At 44.2% G+C, this 20,420-nt stretch overlaps 1 pseudogene; it reads left to right on the top strand.

Annotated features, from left to right (window-relative positions):
* The first annotated feature begins 6,752 nt into the window (after window positions 1-6,752).
* LOC132539226 (small ribosomal subunit protein eS12-like) lies at window positions 6,753-11,092 on the top strand (annotated as a pseudogene).
* The last annotated feature ends 9,328 nt before the right edge of the window (window positions 11,093-20,420 follow it).

The following is a 20,420-nucleotide window of genomic DNA, read 5'->3' as shown; positions in this document are numbered from 1 at the left end:
CGTGCTTCACCAGCTGCTCCAGTGCCCTGCAGCCCTCCCCGAGTTCCTTTTCAAAGGATTTCTTTAATGAGAGAGTGGCCAGAGTATGGCTGTGGCATATAAAATGTCAGGAGCCAAAACTTCACCGAAGCACGAGTCTCTGCATGACCATTATGCTATCTACCCCTGCCCCGAGTTAGTATTTATGAAGACGGACACAACGCTGTAAAGTATGCATTTAATAAAAATCTGTTCTAGGTTTATTCGATGACCTTACCTACCCCTATATACACCACCTTCTAGGAATTACTAACCCAGTTTGAGTGTGATTTAACATTCAACATAGTAAATGTGATATTTGCTATATATTGACATATGCAGATGTATGAATGTATAGTTGTCGCATCCACCCTTGCCTGCAAGGATCACGCAACGCCGAGTTCTTCTTCAAGCAGTTTATTCGGGAACCTTGAACAGCAAAAAGCCCCGCTATAACCTAACCTCCAACTTATATACTCATGGGTCAGCCAATCCCAAGGGCACACGTGGCAGCTGCTCATAGGCACATGATCGCGGAAGCAAGCGCTCTCTCAGTCTCAGACCATTTATGGAGTCGTTTACTTCTCCCTGTGGTCTGGAGGGTAGAGGAGGCTGGTGCCATCTTGGGGCGCGGCACATGGCTCTCCACATATAGTGACTGTAATATCAAATTTAACATAAATCTGTTTGGGTGGGGGAGATACAGAGCTTTGTGGTGGATGTGGTGTAGAGCTACATTCCTGTAATTTTACAATATTGTAAGCTGCTGTTAAAGCACCGCTAAGAAAGGAAGAAGGAAAGAAAGAAAGAAAGGTGGGCCGGCGGTGGCACACCTGTTGAAGCACACACATTACAGTGTGCAAAGTAGCCAGGTTCAAGCCCCTGGTCCCCCACCTGCAGGGGGAAAGCTTCACAAGTGGTGAAGCAGGACTGTAGGTGTCTCTTTGTCTCTCCCTCCCTCTTTATCTCCCCTCCTCTCAATTTCTGTCTCTGTCCAATAATAAATAAAGTCAAAAGAGAGAAAGGAAAGGAGAGAAAATACAGGGTGGGGAAAAACTACATTCACTTGCAAAAGGAAAACAGGTCAAAGAAGAAGCAAACTGCCCCTAAGAATCTGTGAGAGCTCCGCCGTTATAGTTGAGAGGCGGGGCGCAGAACTTAGGCAGTAGGTGAGGTGTGAAACTGCCCTTGTAAATAAATCACTGACCAAAAAATACTTTAAGGGAGCCGGGCAGCGCAGTGGGTAAAGCGCACATGGCGCCAAGTGCAAGGACCAGCGTGAGGATCCCCATTCGAGCCCCCGGTTCGAGCCCCCGGCTCCCCCACCTACAGGGGAGTCGCTTCACAGGCGGTGAGGCAGGTCTGCAGGTGTCTGTCTTTCTCTCTCCCTCTGTCTTCCCCTCCTCTCTCCATTTCTCTCTGTCCTAGCCAACAATGACATCAATAACAACAACCACCCACAACAACAATAAAACAACAAGGGCAACAAAGGTGAAAAAAAAAAGTGGTCTCCAGGAGCAGTGGACTTGTAGTGCAGGCAGGGAGCCCCAGTAATAAACCTGGAGGCAAAAAAAAAAAAAAAAAAAACCACAAAAAAATACTTTAAAATCAAAGGAAAAAAAAAAGTTAAGAGTAGTATTCCATTGCATAATATTGTTGAAAGACAAGGTACCACCCAGAAAATAGGAGTGGTTCCAGGTGAGACTTGGAAAGGTGGAGGCAGGGCTTGGGTTTTAAAAGAAAGACCCTCGCTCTCGGCCTGACCGTCATGTAAGAATTGAGGAGAGAGCATGATTATTCAGTTTATTCATGATTATTCAGTTTATACTTTAAACTTTTATTCGGGAAAAGTTGAGAACATTCACATTTTAGGGCATGAGAGAAAGATAGAGACAGAAAGTAAAAAGGTCCTTTTTAAAAAGGTCTCTCAACAGCATGGTTGTAGATAAATGAATAGATATCCCATAACTTATTTATCCAGTCACCTGTCAGTGGGCATTTAAGTTGATTCCTTACTTTAGCTATGTGAATAATGCAGCTGTTAGTGTAGAGGTGAATATGTCTATGGCTTCTACTTGGGCAGAAGAATTCTTCGCCCTGTGCCAGGACCCTGAGATCCTAGAGTGTCCTGGGATTGAGAGAAAATAAACTTCAGTCACTTCATAGTTGTATCTGAAGAGTCTAGAGGGACAGAACCTAATACCTTAAATGGGAGAATGTCAGGAGTGCCCTCATCAGACCTCTGGACAGAGTATTTTTATTTTATTTTTATTTAAGAAAGGAAACATTAACAAAACCATAGAATAAGAGGGGTACAATTCCGTACAATTCCCATAACCCGATCTCCATATCCCACCCCCTCCCCTGATAGCTTTCCCATTCTCTATCCCTCTGGGAGCATGGACCCAGGGTCGTTGTGGGTTGCAGAAGGTGGAAGGTCTGGCTTCTGTAATTGCTTCCCCGCTGAACATGGGCGTTGACTGGTCGGTCGGTCCATACTCCCAGTCTGCCTCTGTCTTTCCCTAGTAGGGTGTGTCTCTGGGGAAGCGGAGCTCCAGGGCACATTGATGGGGTCGTCTGGACAGAGTATTTATTGATACAATCACATCACATCAAAAGGAACAGGAAGATCCAAGATGCTTTTAGGTAAAACAACTCCAGAGCAATTGTCAAAGCACAAATGACTTACAAGGTGCGGGAGAGATCAAGAATGTGTTAAACCGGGAGTCGGGCGGTGGCGCAGCGGGTTAAGCGCACGTGGCACAAAGCGCAAGAACCCAAGTAAGGATCCGGGTTTGAGCCCCGGGCTCCCCACCTGCAGGGGAGTCCCTTCACAGGCAGTGAAGCAGGTCTGCAGGTGTCTTTCTCTCCCTCTCACTGTCTTCCCCTCCTCTCTCCATTCTCTCTGTTCTATCCAACAACAACAACATCAATAACACCAACAAGAGCAACAAAAGGGAATAAATATTTTTTTTTAAAAAAGAATGTGTTAAACCTTGATGACAATAATCTTTGAATGTCTTCAGGCAGGTGTAATTCTTGGACACTTCAAGAAATACGCAGGTCACTCTGCTATGCACAACCCCATACCATACCCTTCAGGGAAGGAACCGGAGCTGGAGTTACAGATCCGCATTTTGCATGATCTCCAGGCCTGTGGGTGGGCTGCCATCATAACTCTGACGCTCTTCACACTTCTGCCTTCAGGGCAGCAGCAGCACCTGCAGCAGTGACAGCAAGGAGGCCTGATACCTTCCTTCCTTCCTGGTCACCTGTTTACAATCAGCCAGACAGGTTTTGTAAACATGGAGGCTTTAGGTAACATCCATAGAGGTTTTTGGTTTTTTGGTTGTTTTTTTTTTTGCCTCCAGGGTTACTGCTGGGGCTCGGTGCCTGCACTATGAATCCAGTGCTCCTGGAGGCTATTTTTTCCCCCTTTTGTTGCCCTTGTTTATTGTTGTCATTATTGTTGCTGTCGTTGTTGGATAGGACAGAGAGAAATGGAGAAAGGAGGGGAAGACAGAGAGGGGGAGAGAAAGATAAGACACCTGCAGACCTGTTTCACCTCTTGTGAAGTGACTCCCTGCAGGTAGGGAGCCAGGGGCTCGAACTCGGATCCTTACTCCGGTCCTGGCGCTTCGTGCCACGTGCACTTAACCCGCTGCACTACTGCCCGGCCCCCTATCAATAAAGTTTTTAACAATAAGAAATCTGGGATCAGAAACTTCTTCAACGTATATCCACAGGGACTGCACCAGTTTACATTCCCACCAACCCTTGTTTCCTGTTTTGTTGATGTTGGCCATTCTCACTGGTGTGAGGAGCTTATTAAACTGGGTTGAAGTTGCACTTCTCTAGTGATAAGTGTTGTGGGACTTTTTTTTTTTTTTAATATATATGTCTGTGGGCCATCTAAAAGTCTTTGGAGAATTTGTTTCCTCAGATCTTTTGCCTACTTGATTATGTCTTAGTCACCTGACACTGACTACTGCTTTCCACATTCGAGGACTTGTCATCGCCTGGGGGCCAGCTGGATAATCCAGCATGATCTCTTTGTCTCAGACTAGCAATCTGAAGTGCCCCTGTAACCACAGTTGCCGTGAAACCCAGCACACTAGTGGGCAGGTTTCACGAGCAGGACGTAGGCGGATTTGGTCGAGTGCTGGCTGTTCTATCCACCAGGGGCTGGAACCAAAGATGAAAAAAGATCCTAAATGTCAGGGTTTCTTGTTTGTTTGTTTATTCAAGACAGAGAGAGAGAGAGACCACAGCACCGGAACTTCCTTCTATGCTGGGTGGGGGTGGCAGTGGGGGGAGGGTTCTTGAACCCGGGTGCAGGTGGCAAAGCCTCACACCATGCAAGTGAGCTGTTTCACTGGCCTCCAATACTAGGGGTTTCATGCCTGTTCTTGAGACGGGGCAAAAGTGCGAGGTCTCTCTTCAGGTCCAAGATGATTTCGGTTCGAGTATTTTCTTCCATTTACCTAGAACTGTAGAGATTCAGTAGAGCAACACAGCTTGCCTCACTGCCCAGATGTTCTGGTTGACAGTTAATAGATGACTTTGATTAATAAAAAATGGGGAAATAAATTAAATATTGGTAAAGGCAGTTTGGTATGCTCAGTTTTTCAAAACAAGAGTTCATGGGAAAAGAAAGCCATAAAGGGAAATATTAGTATTGGAAATAGTAGAAGCTTAAAAATAAAATAGGGCCTCTGATCATCCCTGTCGGACCTGCCTGTGTTTGGCAGTTTCCTTATTGTTCCACATCTGTAAGGTTGGCAGAGGAGAAATTCGGAAATGATCAAAAACCAATTTGCCAAATGTATTTTATTTTTGAACTTGTTTATGGATTGATCAATAATTCATCCTTTACCATCTGTCTCTTAAAGGCTCACTGACTGTAATTGTTATCAATGGCAAATTAGGATCTTGGGGAAAACTAATGGTCTTTTTTTTTTTTAAGAATTTATTTATTCATGAGAAAGATAGGAGGAGAGAGAAAGAACCAATCATCACTCTGGTACGTGTGTTTGCCAGGGATTGAACTCAGGACTTCATGCTTGAGAGTCCAATGCTTTATCCACTGTGCCATTTCCCGGACCACAATTATCTTTTTTTTTTTTTAATATTTATTTATTCCCTTTTGTTGCCCTTGTTGTTTTATTGTTGTAGTTATTATTATTGTTGTCATTATTGGATAGGACAGAGAGAAATGGAGAGAGGAGGGGAAGACAGAGGGGAAGATAAAGATAGACACTTGCAGACCTGCTTCACTGCCTGTGAAGCAACTCCCCTGCAGGTGGGGAGCTGGAGGGTTCGAACTGGGATCCTTATGCCGGTCCTTGTGCTTTGTGCCATGTGTGCTTAACCCACTGTGCTACCGCTCGACTCCCCAATTTTCTTTTTTAAAGAACATAGTATCTGTGGTCTGGGAGGTGGCTCAGTGGATAAAGCATAAAACTCTCAAGCATGAGGTCCTGAGTTCAGTCCCCAGCTGCACACATACCAGAGTGATGTCTGGTTCTTTCTCTCTCCTCCTGTCTTTCTCAATAATCAATTTAAAAAAGAAAGAGAGAAAGAAAGAAAGAACATAGTATCTCAAATTAAATGTCCCAAATTTAGAGTCCATAGATAATGAACACAAATGACTTAGAGCTGTGCTTCAGGCAAATGGAAGGATTATTTGATGAGATGGAGAGTACAAATAAGATAACAGAAAACCCTTCCAGACTTGAGCATGGAGCTCTTTGAATAGCCTTCAATTATTTGCTTAGCCAATCTGAATAGTCTCCCTTTTAAATATCACTTCAATTTGAAAAGGTCTGCTGTCAACTGCCAGCACATGAATGTACGTAGCTGGTGACTGCACTGAGTACAGACAACCTCTCCAACAGCCTCTTGTATGCGGACTACTCCCCCCTCCCGCCATCAAAGTCTTAGTGGCTGTTTTTTTTATTTGAATAAATGGTGAAGAGGTGGGACAAACTCTTCCCACAGACAGATGAATACAGGCGGGGAGACACGGACCATCTTAGTCTGTTATGCACCTTTTCTATTTCCTTTTCTTCTCTATTTTTTTTCTGTCTTTAAACAAAATTTTGTAATAGAGAAATTGAGAGGGGAGGGGAAGATAAAGAGGGAGACAGAAAGACCCCTACCTGCAGCACTGTCTCACCCCCTGGGAAACTTTCCCCCTGCAGATGGAAACCAGGGGCTTGAACTTGCATCCCTGAGTATGGCAACATGTTCACTGCCCAGCCCTGGTGCAGCTCATCAACACATTACAAATTGTAACCGTTGAACACATATTATTGTTCAGATTTGCTGGTTCTCATTATTCCTCTGTGAGCCATATGCTGATAGTAACCTTACTTCCAAGGATAGGACTGTGGCTTAGGGAGATTATCAAGTCTCATCCTACTGGTAAGTGACAGTGACAGTCGATCCCTGATTTCTCGCTCTCGTTTTTAAAAGATTTAATTATTTTAAGGGGCCGGGTGGTGGCGCACCGGGTTGAGCCCACATTATAGTGCATAAGGACCCAGGTTCAAGCCCCCACTCCCCACCTGCAGGGGGAAAGCTTTGCGAGTGATGAAGCAGGGCTGCAGGTGTCTCTCTGTCTCTCTCCCTTCAACCACCTCCTTCCCTTTCAATTTCTGGATGTCTCTATCCAGTAAATAAATAAAGATAATATTTTTTTTTTTAAATGATTTAATCATTCTAGAGCAAGCATGCACGCTAGATACCAGAGCAGCACTGCAGTAGATGCGATGCCAGGGAACAAACTCGGGAACCCAGACATCTCTCTCTTTTTCCCCGTAAGTTTAAATTTTATTTGCCACCTGGTTTATCACTGGGGTTTGGTGCCTGCAGTAGCAATTCACTACTCCTGGCCACACACCCCCTTTTCTTTCTCTCTTTCTTTCTTTCTTCCTTCCTTCCTTTATTTTTTTTCCCTTTGTCTGTCTTGTTCTTAAATAGGACAGAGAGAAATTGAAGGGGGACATAAAGGGAGAGGGAAAGAGAGACACCTGCGGACCTGCTTCACCACTCAGGAAGTTTCTTCCCGTAGGTGGGGAGTGAGGGCTCAAACCCGTGTCTTTCTGCGGATAATGTGTGTGGTCAACTCGGTATGCCACTGCCTGGCCAATTATTTATTTTCATTTAGAGCAGGGGAGACAGCTCTGCCTGTTAGGGCTCTAGCATGTATCACATATATGTATCACATGTATCACATATATGTATTACATATACCAGTACTGGACAGTGCTCTGATCACTCCCTTCTGTCTTTCCTCTATCATTCTCACATAGTAAATATTTAACATTCGTTTAAACATTTATTTAGTTAGACATTTTCATGAGAGAGACCGGAATACCACTCAGCTCTGACATATGAAGGCACTGGTACTGAAGCCGGTGGGTCTCTGGGGCATGAGGTATGCAAGTTTGATGCTCTGAAGCTGAGCTATCTCCCTGGGACCCTGAGCTCTCTTTTAAAAAACATAAGTGGCCTGAGAGGTGGCGCAGTGGATAAAGCACTGGGCTCTCAAGCATGAGGTCCTGAGTTTGACTCCCAGTAGCACATGTACCAGAGTGATGTCTGGTTCTTTCTTTCTCATAAATAAACATATAAATAAAAAAGATTAAAAAACACATAAAATCATTTGTTGCCCTGTTTTATAGACCTCACTCTAATGCCATTTGCCTTTGATTCTCTGGCTCAGATGCACATTCGAATCATCCAGGGCATTTTACAAAATAACACTGCCTAGAATCCACTCATAGGCTCTTTTTTTTTTTTTAATTATTTATTTACTAATTGGATAGAGACTGAGAGAAATTGAGAAGAAGGGGGAATTAAAGAGGGAGACAGACAGACAGACACCTGCAGCCCTGTGTTACCACTTGTGAAGCTTTCCCCCTGCAGGTAGGGACCTGGGGCTTGAACCTGGGTCCTCGTGCACTGTAATGTGAGCACTCAACCAGGTGCACCACCGCCTGGGCCCCTCATAGACTCTTAAGAACACCACTCTTAATGGTAGCAAATGCTTATATTGGTCTTATAGGTGCCCAGCAAGTTTCTCAGGTGCCTATATATGTTCTGATTTAATCCTTAAAACAATCTCCTGCTGGTCTAGTGTCCTAGTGTCTCTCTTGCCTTTTTTTTTTCCTTTTAATATTCTCTTGCCCCCCCCCCTTTTTTTCTTTTTACCATAGCACTGATCAGCTCTGGCTTACGGTGGTGTGGGGGATTGAACCTGGGACTTTGGAGCCTCAAAGCATGAGAGTCTCTTTGCATGTAACCATTATGCTACCTACCCCTCCACTCCTGCCCTCTCTACCCCTCTTATTGTCTCTGTATCTGAATGAAAAAGCAGTCGGACATGGTGAAATATGAAAGGCCCCAGCACCAAAACAAACAAACAAACAAAAAAGCCTTATTTATTGGCCAAGAGACATTGAAGTCCAGTTCTGAAAGAAATGGTGGATTAGTTGAGGTAGAAGCCGCTCTCTTCTTCCTCACTGGGGTTCTAAACAAGTTGAGGAAATCAAGTTTGAACAAGGGTCACTTCCCTCAATTACTGCTTGGGAGCAGGCTTAGGTCTAGTGGACTGAAATTAGACAGACTTGTCCCTAGTCAGATACTAGCTAGGTGGGACAGGCCTCTGCAGACAAGGCGAGGATGGGAATGGAGAATGGAGAAGACAGGCTCTGTGCTGTGCTAGAAGGCTTTCTCCAAGAAGGAAGACACGGAGCTGAACCAACAGGTCCTGCAATTCCTCCAAAATTGTGATGGAGGTTCTCACTGCAGAGCCACAGGGGTGAACTGAGTGAAGGGGAAATGAGTTTCATTAGCATTATTTTTTGCACTAGATTAAAGGGTAATTCATGGGCAGGGGTTGAGAGCATAATAGTCACCCAAAGAAACTCGTGCCGGAGGCTCCAAAGTTCCAGATTCAATCTCCCACCCCCCACCCCAACTGCCACCACCATAAGCCAGAGCTGTACAGTGCTCTGATAAATAAAAAGGGAATTCATAATAAACTATTGTTAATCAACAGTTCCCAAAACTATTCCCGGTAGCTCCAAAAATTGTTACCAGCAGCCAGGACTCGGTTCATGAGGCCATAAATAAAACACACAAAACAAAAATAAAGTATTTTCTAAAAAGGAAAGTTGTCTCTTTCCCTACCGCCGGCCTCCAGGATGCGCGGAGGTGGAGGCGGAGGCTCAGGTGTATTCAGGATTCAGCTCCACCCTTAACCCACCGCCAAGGCCGAGGGAGGGAGGAAGGCATTGCAGCTGCAGGTGTAATGGACGCGAATACCGCTCTCCAAGAGGTGCTGGAGACCGCCCAGCAGGCGCCTTCGCGAAGCTGCCAAAGCCTTAGACAAGCGCCAAGCCCACCTTTGTGTGCTTGCATCCGACTGGAATGAGCCGATGTGTGGTTGGTAGAGGCCCTCTGTGCTGAACACCAGAGCAGCCTAGTTCAGGTTGATGACAAGAAGCTTGGAGAATGGGTAGGCCTCTGTGAAGCTGATGGAGAGGGCAAACCTCGTTGGTTTGGTTGCAGCTGTGTAGTCGTGAAGGACTATGGCAAAGAATCTCAGACCAAAGATGTCATCGAGGAATGATACTTCAAATGCAAGAATAAAAAATAGAAATAAAATCGGCTTTAAAAAAAAAAAAGAAAGTAAGTACTCTTGGGTCAAAAGGAAGAAAGGAAACATACTCTGAGGGGGTGGTGGGGAGTGGGATCTTTCTTCACCCAGCAGGCTGAGAAAGAGACGCTGTAGAGACAAGCTCACAGACGCTCCCAACATTACAGTAAGGGCAGGGGCAGGCCATGCACAGGCTCACCTGCCGCCAACAGGGAACATGTGAAGCCTGGAGCTGCAGGAGGGGCCGGAGCACGCGGAGCGAGGGAGTCTGCTCACCTGAGAGGTGCGGCTCGTGTGCTCTTACTCAGCAAACAACTCCGGGAAGATTTCATTAGAAATCTGGGTCCTTACAGGTGAATGACATTAGTCCCTACCACAACTGCCCTGTGTCCTCCCACTCACTTCCCATGCACACACAAAAACCTGGACTGCAACTTGTGGGGCTCCTCTTCATTTATTTATTTTTGTTTCTTGCCCTTTTTTTTTTTTTATTGTTGTTGTTATTGATGTCGCTGTTGTTGGATAGGACAGAGAGAGATGGAGAGAGGAGGGGAAGACAGAGAGGGAGAGAGAACGAGAGACACCTGTAGACCTGCTTTATCGCTTATGAAGCGATTCCCTTGCAGGTGCGGAGCCGGGGTCTCGAACCGGGATCCTCATGCCTGTAATGCGCTTTGCGCCGCGTGCGCTCAACTTGCACTACCGCCCCACTCCCTTTATTTGTTTCTTATATGTAATAGTACAGAGAGAAATTGAGATGGGAGACGGAGAGAGAAGAGGGAGAAAGAAAAACACCAGCAGCACTGCTTCACCGCTTCTGAAGCTTCCCCCTGTGCAGGCTTGAACCTGCTAACTTGTGCACTCAACCAGATGCGCCACCCCCTGCTGGCCTGGGGCTTCTTTTTTTTTTTTTTTTTTGTAACTATTTTTTGGCTTAACTTTAAATCTTCACCATATCAGTTAAAGAGGACTCTCCTTTGGGCCTCCTTCCGTGACCCCCTCAAGGCTCTGAGTTGGGGTGCGTGGTGCGAATGGGATAACTTTACACGTCTTAGGCAGCCCCGCGATCTCACGTTTTCACCTGCCCAAAAGAAAGGCCTAGGTAAGGCCCTGCTCTAAATGCACCTCTTTCAATTTAGAGCCACTGACCACTCAGTTACCCTGGTACACGCCTAAATTAAGTGCACCCACCTGACTGCGTAGGCGTTTGTTTTGCATTTAAAACAATGAAAATGGAATGGAAAGGATTTAACTGCTTTCTTTTCCCGGAACTATAGAATTTAAAAAGATGTGGTTGAAGTAAGGGCTCATGACTGGAGGGCGTTAATCACTGCAATTTAAAAGGAAAAAACAAACAAACAAAAAACAGTGCCTAGGACATAATAGGAATTTTAAAATGTTTTATCTTTTTTTATTTATTGGATAGAGACAGCCAGAAATTGAGAAGGGGAAGATACAGAGAGAGAGACAGAGTCCCCCTGCAGATGGGGACTAGAGGCGCGAGCCTGGGTCCTTGAGCACTGTAACACGCTCAACCAGGGGGCCACCTGGCCCCTTTAGTTGCTTCTGTGTACTGGTTCGATAAGGTTGGCATTGCCAAGTGCCACTGATGGGTGGTTTTAACAACAGCAGTGTCTTTTTCCTCATTGCTGTCAAGGCTGTAAGTCTTAGATCAAGTTGCTCTTGGCCTAGTCCCTTCTGAGGCCTTTCTCTTTGGTGTGATAGATAATTGATTGTCGTCTCTGTTCCTGTCTGCTGGCTCTGTTAGCCTGTCTTTCCATTATATCGGGATTAGATAGTACTTGTTAGATTTCAGGTTGTGTAGTCATGTAGGCATACGTCCAAATTTCAGATCTTCCCTTTATTAGCTCCATGGCCTTGGACTAGCTCCTTAACATCTGTTGGCTATTGGATATAGTGTGATAGCAGCAGTCGGTAATACCTTCCTTAATAAGAAGCGAGAGAATTCAACGGGAGGGGCCAACATGCTACTATGCACAAGGGCTGGAGCTCGAGTCCCTGGTCCCCACCTGCAGGGGGAAACCTTTGCAAGTGGTGAAGCAGTGCTGCAGATTTTTCTCTCTCAATTTTTTAAAAAATTATTTTTGTTTATTTATTTGACACAGAAAAATCGAGAGGAGAGGGAAATAGAGAGGGGAAGAGAGAGAGAGAGAGAGATACCTGCAGCCTCGCTGCACCACTCATGAAGCTTCCCCCCCCTGCAGGTGGGGACCAGGGGCTTGAACCCTGGACTTTGCGCACTGTAATGTATGTGCTTAACCAGGTGCGCCACCACCTGGCCCCCTCTCAGTTTTATTTATTTATTCATGAACAAGATAGGAGAGAGAGAGAGAACCAGACATCACTCTGGTACATGTACTGCCAGGAAATGAACTCAGGACCTCACACTTGAGAGTCTAATGCTTTATCCACTGTACCACTTCCTGGACCACTCTTTCTTCCTCTCCATTCTTGATTTCTGGCTGTCTCTATCCAGTAAATAAATAAAGATTAAAAAAAAGAAAGAAAGAAAGGGGAATTCAATGAGATGATGATATACACTGTTAGGAAGTAAAGTTTTTCTTTACACTCTTAAATTTCATGTTAATTAAACTAATACAAGACAGAGTGACAGGAGGAAAGACACACTTTTTGTTTTCAAGTACATTTCACTGTTAGTGATTTCACAGTGGTTTGCAGAATTAAAAGATCTCAGGGGTGAAGGGTAGATAGCATAATGGTTATGCAAAGAGACTCTCATAGCTGAGGCTCCAAAGCCCCAGGTTCAACCCCACACACCAACATAAGCCAGAGCTGAATAATGGTCTGGTGAAAAAAAAAAAAAGATTTCAAGGTTATGGTTTCAGCCGTGACAAAGCTTGGGCCTGCAAAACACATCACCTGGGAGAGTGTCTGCTGCGTCATGCACACGACCCAGGTTCAAGCCAGGCTCTCACTGTGCTGAACGAAGCTTTAGTTCTGCCTCTGTCTCCTTCTATCTTTGTCTCTGCCCTCCCAGCTGAAAAAGTCCACTTACAATGGTCAAATCTCAGCAATAATGAAAACAAGAAAAAAAAGACACACAACTTTTGTGGTCCAAGAGGTGGTGCAGTACATAAAGCATCGGATTCTCAACCATGAGGTCCCGAGTTCGATCCCCAGGAGCACATGTACCAGAGTGATGGCTGGTTCTTTCTGTCCTCTTATCTTTCTCATGAATAAATAGATAAGTAAATAAATAAATAAATTCTTTTTTTTAAAAAAGAAATCTATCTTCTTAGAAAAATATGCACACACAAAGGTTTTCGTTTGTTTGTTTTGGTTTTTTAAAAAACACACACAACTTGGGAGTCAGGCTGTAGCGCAGTGGGTTAAGCGCAGGTGGCGCAACGCACAAGGACCGGCAGTAGGATCTCGGTTCGAACCCCGGCTCCCCACCTGCAGGGGAGTCGCTTCACAGGCGGTGAAGCAGGTCTGCAGGTGTCTATCTTTCTCTCCTCCTCTCTATCTTCCCCTCCTCTTTCCATTTCTCTCTGTCCTATCCAACAACGACAACAACAATAATAACTACAACAATAAAACAACGAGGGCAACAAAAGGGAATAAATAAAAAAAATAAAATTTAAAAAAATAGGAAAAAAACACAACTTTTGTAATTTACATGTAAGGCATTTACAGAAAAGCAGGGAGACAAAGATGCAGTTGGACTCGGGCCTTTATACCATTTTTTAAAATAATTTTTTAATCTTTATTTATTGGACAGAGCTAGAAGTCAAGAGGGAAGGGGGTGATAGAGAGGGAGACAGAGAGACACCTGCAGCACTGCTTCACCACTTGCAAGGCTTTCCCCCTGCAGGTGGGGGCTGCGGGCTCGAACCTGGGTCCTTGTGCATTGTAACATATGCGCTCAACGAGGTGCGCCACCACCTGGCCCTGCTCTTATACCATTTTTAACAAAAGCGAACAGGATGGGAAGTGGGTAGGAAATGAATGGAAGATGAGGGGTTTTGACCATTGAAACACCTCACTTGGGTACTGTGCTACTGACTGTTCCCTGTACACAGCCCAGGTTCAAGCCTAACCCCCACCTCATTGAAAGTCTCTTTTTACTCTTTTATTCTCTCTCTGTGTCTATATATAGAAAGAAAAAGAAAGAAGTGCTATGCCATAAAATAATAAACAAGGCCTTTTGCCAGGCTGACAAAGAGAAAAATCTTCAAGAACATTTCATTGTTAGCAATTTCACAGTCGTTTGCAGAATCAAAAGATCTTAGGGTCATGGTGTCACCCAAGACACACAGGTAGGGCCTGCGAATAGATCACCTGGGAGACAGTCTGCTGTGTCTCCACAGCCACAGATAGAAAAGCCCTAGGCTTAAGGCATTTACAAGTGCAAGAACTCAGTTATTCTGAATATCAAAAGATAAGGCATCCAGACACCTGGGCACTGAATAGAATTTTGCTGCTGACATCAGGGGTAACCACCAATACATGCCACCTACTTTCCCAGGGACCCAGTTTTCATTGAAAAGCAGTGATGCCCAGCAGAGAGCCCATGGTTCTCTCCTTGCCACAGGCCTTTCTCTGCCTCAGCTTTAGGCCGATGGCTTCTCTTTACTGTCTACGCTTCTCTTGGCGCCTGTTTCTTGATATGTTCATCCCAATAAACTTGATAAAAACCTTTGTTGCTGCTTTACTCTCTCTCCGGTGCATCACTGACCACAAGGAGGCCAAAGAGGTCTTTAAGAAAGACAGAGAGGGAGTCAGGCAATAGCGCAGCGGGATAAGCGCAGGTGGTGCAAAGCGCAAGGACCAGTGTAAGGATCCCATGGACCTTGAAAAAGTCATGTTAAGTGAAATAAGTCAGAAATGGAAGGATGAATATGGGATGATCTCACTCTCAGGCAGAAGTTGAAAAACAAGATCAGAAAAAAAAACACAAGTAGAACTTGAAATGGAATTGGTGTATCACAGCAAAGTAAAAGACTCTGGGGTGGGTGGGTGGGGAGAATACAGGTCCAAGAAGGATTCAGAGGACCTAGTGGGGGTTGTAGTGTTATATGAAAAACTGGGGAATGTTATGCATGTACAAACTATTGTACTTACTGTTGAATGTAAAACATTAATTCCCCAATAAGAAAAAAAGAGAAAAAAAATTTAAAAAATGCAAAAAAATCATACATTTTTTCTCAGAAATGTGAAAAAAAAAAAAAAAGAAAGCTGGAGGCAGGGCTTGGGTTTTAAAAGGCTTAGCCTTTGGGCTTTCTCTGTCTCTCCCTCTTCCCCTCCCTCTCCCTTTTTTCTCTCTCTCCATCTCTCATCACCATGTGGCCACCACAATGTAAGTCTCTCTTTTGCCGCACCTGTAATCACTCCTAGTTTCTGGGTGGGGTCTTGTCCCTCAACAGTGTTGATGTTCACATAGTGCCGTGCCAGGTAGAGGAGTGCAGCTCCCCCTCCAGCTACAATGTGGGGAGCATCTTCTCGGGGGCATTTGCACTCAGCTGTAGGCAAATACAGGATGGGCAGAAAGCTCTCATCTTGATTCTCACTTGCCTTCATCTTAAACTAATCCTGCCAAAGTGGCATAGTGGGTGGTGACATATCACATCCCTGTTAGTGACCAGGCCTGGTTGCAGTAGGCAGTGGATCCCTAACAGAGGAGAACTGGAGTCCAGTCCCAGTAGAATGGAAGAGGGATGAAGCTTTTTATTTTTATTCACTTTTTAAGTATTTTTTTAAAATAGTATTTATTTATTATTGGATAGAGACAGAGAGAAACTGAGAGGGGAGGAAAAGGTAGAGAGGGAGAGAGAGACACCTGCAGCCCTGCTTCACCATTTGTGAAGATTTCCCTCTGCAGGTGGGGGCCAGGGGCTTGAACCTACATCCTTGTACACTGTGATGTATGTTCTTAAGCGGGTGCACTAACACCTGGTCCTCTTTTAAAGTATTTTTAAAAAATTGTTATTATCTTATTTATCAGAGAGAAATCGACAGAAGGGGAGACAGAGGAAGAGCGATATGAAACACTGCAGCCCTGTTTCACTACTTGGGAAACTTTCCCCCTGCAGATGGGGGCCAGGGACTTGAACCCAGGTCCTTCTGCACTGTAACATATGTTCTCAGGCAGGTGCACCACCACCTGGGCCTGAGGGATGAAGCTTTTTTTTTTTTTTTTGCCACAATGGTTATCACTGGAACTTGGTGCATCCACTCTCCTGGTAGTCATTTTTTAATTTCTTTATTAGGGAATTAATGTTTTACATTAATTACAGTAAATACAGTAGTTTGTACATGTGTAACATTTCCCAGTTTTCCATATAACAATACAACCCCAATAGGTCCTCTGTCATCCTTCTTGGACCTGTATTCTCCCCTGCACCCACCCCAGAGTCTTTTACTTTGGTGCAATATACCAATTCCAGTTCAGGTTCTACTTGTGTTTGCTCTTCTGATCTTGTTTTTCAACTTCTGCCTGAGAGTGAGATCATCCCATATGCATCCTTCTGTTTCTGACTTATTTCACTCAACATGACTTTTTCAAGTTCCATCCAAGATGGGCTGATAAGTGAAGTCATCATTTTTTATAGCTGAGTAGTATTCCATTGTGTATATAGACCACAACTTGCTCAGCCACTCATCTATTGTTGGACACCTGGGTTGCTTCCAGGTTTTGCCTATTACAAATTGTGCTGCCAAGAACATATGTGTACACAGATCTTTTTGGATGGGAGTGTTGGGTTCCTTAGGATATATTTCCAGGAAAGGAATTGCAGGATCATAGGGTAGGTCCATTTCTAGCCTTTTGAGAGTTCTCCAGACTGTTCTCCACAGAGGTTGGACCAATTGACATTCCCACCAGCAGTTGCAGGAGGGTTCCTTTGACCCCACACCCTCTCCAGCATTTGCTGCTGTTACCTTTTCTGATGTCTGACATTCTCACAGGAGTGAAGTGATATCTCATTGTTGTCTTGATTTGCATTTCTCTGACAATCAGAGACTTGGAGTATTTTTTCATGTGTTTCTCGGCCTTTTGGATCTCTTCTGTGGTGAATATTCTGTCCATGTCCTCCCCCCACTTTTGGATGGGGTTATTTGTTGTCTTGTTGTTGAGTTTGGCAAGCACTTTATATATTCTGGTTATTAGCTTCTTGTCTGATGTATGGCATGTAAAGATCTTCTCCCATTCTGGGATGAAGCTTTTTTATATCTTCCTTGTTGTTGTTGTTGTTGGCCCTAAATGGGCTTTCATGCTTCAGGTCAAAATTTTTCAGATAGTGAGATAGAGCGAGAAAGATGGGGGGTGGGGTGGGGGTAGCAGGGACACCATGGGCACTGAAGCTTTCTCCAGTGCTGTGGGGGCATGGCTTGCATCTAGGTTGGGCTATTCTGATGAACCAAAGGATTTGGTTTTTCTTTCTGCCATGATCATTGCTTAAGCTTTCCTACAAAGGAGTTTTTTTGTTTTTTTTCCTCCACTTTGTTTTCTGGATTTTTTTTGGTTTTCTGTCTTTAAGTCATGAATTTGTTTGTTTGTCTTTATTCATCTTAGCCTCTCAGCACCCTGCACAAATCTGGCCTAACAGAGTAGCCACTTTTTAAGTGCTTGCTGAGTGAATGATGCCAGATAGTCGGCGTCTCGTAGTTCTGCAAACCAGCGCCAATCTACCGGCCTTATCTCGGATGTGCAGGTCTTCAGGGAAGGCTGTGGCAAGGGAAGAGGTGACTGGCAATGCTCCTGTGAACATGTGTGGAAGGAAAGCTCGGGATGCAATGAAGTAGCTTTCATAGCGTTTCCTTGTGGAAGATATATGTTAATGTCCCCAAATGTATCGGCATCTGTGTATTTTCCTGGGAACACACTGAAATGGGGTTATTTCCCTTCCAAATGAAAACCAATTAAATACATTATATTTTCCCCTTAGTGCTTTCAAAGTGTGGGTGTTGTCACCAAACATTACTAAATGTTCTAATTTAGTCATAAATGGGCTGAAAGAATGTACCGTAATGACTAAGTTCAAAGTAAGTTGTTCTAAATATTTTATCTAGTTCAGCATATGCTGTTAAGAAGGGAGAAAACAAATCCTCAGACTATAATTGTCAACATTCACTTCACCGAAAGTAAACAACAGCTGAGCATAATGGGATGATAACGACTATTCCATGGTTTCTGACATATGGCAAAGAGTGTGTCCACTTTCAAGTCAAAGATGATCAAATTCATCTATCAACTATGCCATTTTTTAAAAAATTATCTTTATTGATAGAGACAGTCAGAAGTCAAGAGGGCAGAGGGGATAGAGAGGAAGAAAGACAGAGAGACACCTGCAGCATGGCTCTGCTGTTTGCAAAGCTTTCCCCCTGCAGATGGGGACTGGGGGCTTGAACCTGGGTCCTTGAGCATTGTAGCATATGCACTCAAACCAGGTAGGCCACCACCTGGCCCCCAATTTTTTCCTTTTTTTTTTTTAGTTTCTTTCTTCTGTTTTTAAACAATTTCTTTATTGGGGGATTAATGTTTTACGTTCGACAGTAAATGCAATAGTTTTTACATGCATAACTTTTCTCAGTTTTCCACATAACAATACAACCCCTAATTATGCCATTTTTTTTTTCTTCATTCTCTCTCTTTCCTTTTTTGATTCTTCCTAGTGGAAGAAACATCTCCAGAAAAAAAACAGAAGCACTTTCCTAAAATGAGCTGGGGGTGTGTGAGAGCCAACAAATAAGCAAACAAAACCATGTAGTACATTTACAAGTCAGGGGGGAGAAATTTAAAACTCACTGTGTCTATCGTAAAGGATGAAGAAAATAAAGACTCAGGGGCCAGGGTGGTGGTGCACCTGGTTGACCCACATATGTTACAATGCAGAAGGACTCAGGTCCCAGCCCCTGGTCCTCACCTGCCATGGGAATGCTTCACGAGTGGTGAAGCAGGGCTGCAGGTGTCTCTCTATCTCTGTCCTTCTCTAGCTCCCATTCCTCTTGATTTCTGGCTGTCTCTAAATATATAAAGATAATAAAAAAAAGAAAAACTACATTTTTCCAAGATAACCATACATGGAAAGAACAAGCTTATACCTCCTGACGAAGTTCCACCTTTTTTTTTTTTTTGCCTCCAGGTTTATTGCTGGGGCTCAGTGCCCACATTATGAATCCACTGCTCCTGGAGGCCATTATTTCCATTTTTGCTGCCCTTGTTGTTGTTGAATAGGACAGAGAGAAATCGATAGAGGAGGGGAAGACCGACACCTGCAGACCTGCTTCACTGCCTGAGAAGCGACCCCACCTCACCCTACCCCCAACAAGTGGGGAGCCAGGGACTCGAACCAGGATCCTTGTAGCTGGTCCTTTGCGCTTCATGCCATGTGCACTTAACCTTCCGCGCTACTGCCCAGTCCACAAGAGTTCCACTTCATAGTTTCATTTTCTGTGAACCAAGCCTGCCATACATCTTGTGATTTGGATGCATTTTAAGATGCTCGGACACTCACAGTTATTTCTAGTGAAAGGCCAGTGAAAAGCTGCTTGAAATTTCCTTTTCCTGATCAGAAGTTTTGTGGAGGTAGGTTGTAAGCTTGGAAGAGATACAATAAAAGAGATTATCTTCAGTATGACGCACTGGCATTGCTATTCCAACCAGATACTTCAAAGTTGCCTAGTAAAGGTAGAAGCCATCTCCAATAGGCTTAGCTTCTTGGTGGAGAAGGGTAAGAGGCTGCACTCTAGGGCTAAGGAGAGTGGGGAGAAATGTTGAGAAACAAGAGTGTTCTTCTGTTTCCCCACATGAGTTGCGACAGTCTACCTTCTAATATCCTTTTTAGGATGCTTAAATCAGGATTGGCTCGGAGCCCATTGTGATTGTATAAACTGACAATGAATCAATAAATTAGTGGATGAATTAACTAGTTAGCTGATTACTAGTTAGCAGATGGATTACTACACCCAGGCAGGCAGGAATGAGTAAAAGTTCACGGGGAGCACACTGCAGAGCAAAGGGCATGCCGTACGTGACCGGATACAGGGAAGATGTAGCCATCTGGTGGCAAAGCACTGCTCTCTGAACTTTGGTTTTCTTGAATGAATAATTCATATAGGTGATACCAGCATCTCCACAGAGTGTTACTTGTTTCATTATGTTTGTCTCCCTGACATGCTGGTTTGGAAAATGATTTGAATTGCAAGTAATCAGTTTCATCGAGTGAAAATAAAGCCTGTTTATTTCATAGAGCCCTTATGCTACCAGGCCAAGCATCCTATCTGCCCAAGCATCCAGTTAGCTCTGCAGAGAGACTCTCTACTGAATTCAAAAGGAGCTTCAAGGAGGAGAGATATACACCAGAGTCAGAACAACAGATAGGGACACATATTAAGGGTAATTTAAGGTTACTTGAAAGGATAGAGCACAGAAGAATTTTCTTTTATTTTATTTATAAACAGGAAACACTGACAAAAAACATAGGATAAGAGGAGCACAACTCCCACCACCAGAACTCCGTATCCCATCCCCTCCCCTGATAGCTTTCTTATTCTTTATCTCTCTGAGAGTATGGACCCAGGGTCATTGTGGGAAGCAGAAGGTGGTAATGTCTGGCTTCTGTAATTACTTCCCCCACAGAAATATTCTAAGAAAACTAAAGGACTTCAGGGGAAAATTCAGATGACTTCTCTGAAAAAAAAAATTAAAAATCCAGCAAGTTTCATTGTATAAATTCCTTCCCCCCAAAAAAAT

This window comes from Erinaceus europaeus, chromosome 7, assembly GCF_950295315.1.
Source record: "Erinaceus europaeus chromosome 7, mEriEur2.1, whole genome shotgun sequence".
Lineage (NCBI taxonomy): Eukaryota > Metazoa > Chordata > Mammalia > Eulipotyphla > Erinaceidae > Erinaceus > Erinaceus europaeus.
This window is presented reverse-complemented; position numbering and strand designations above follow the sequence as displayed.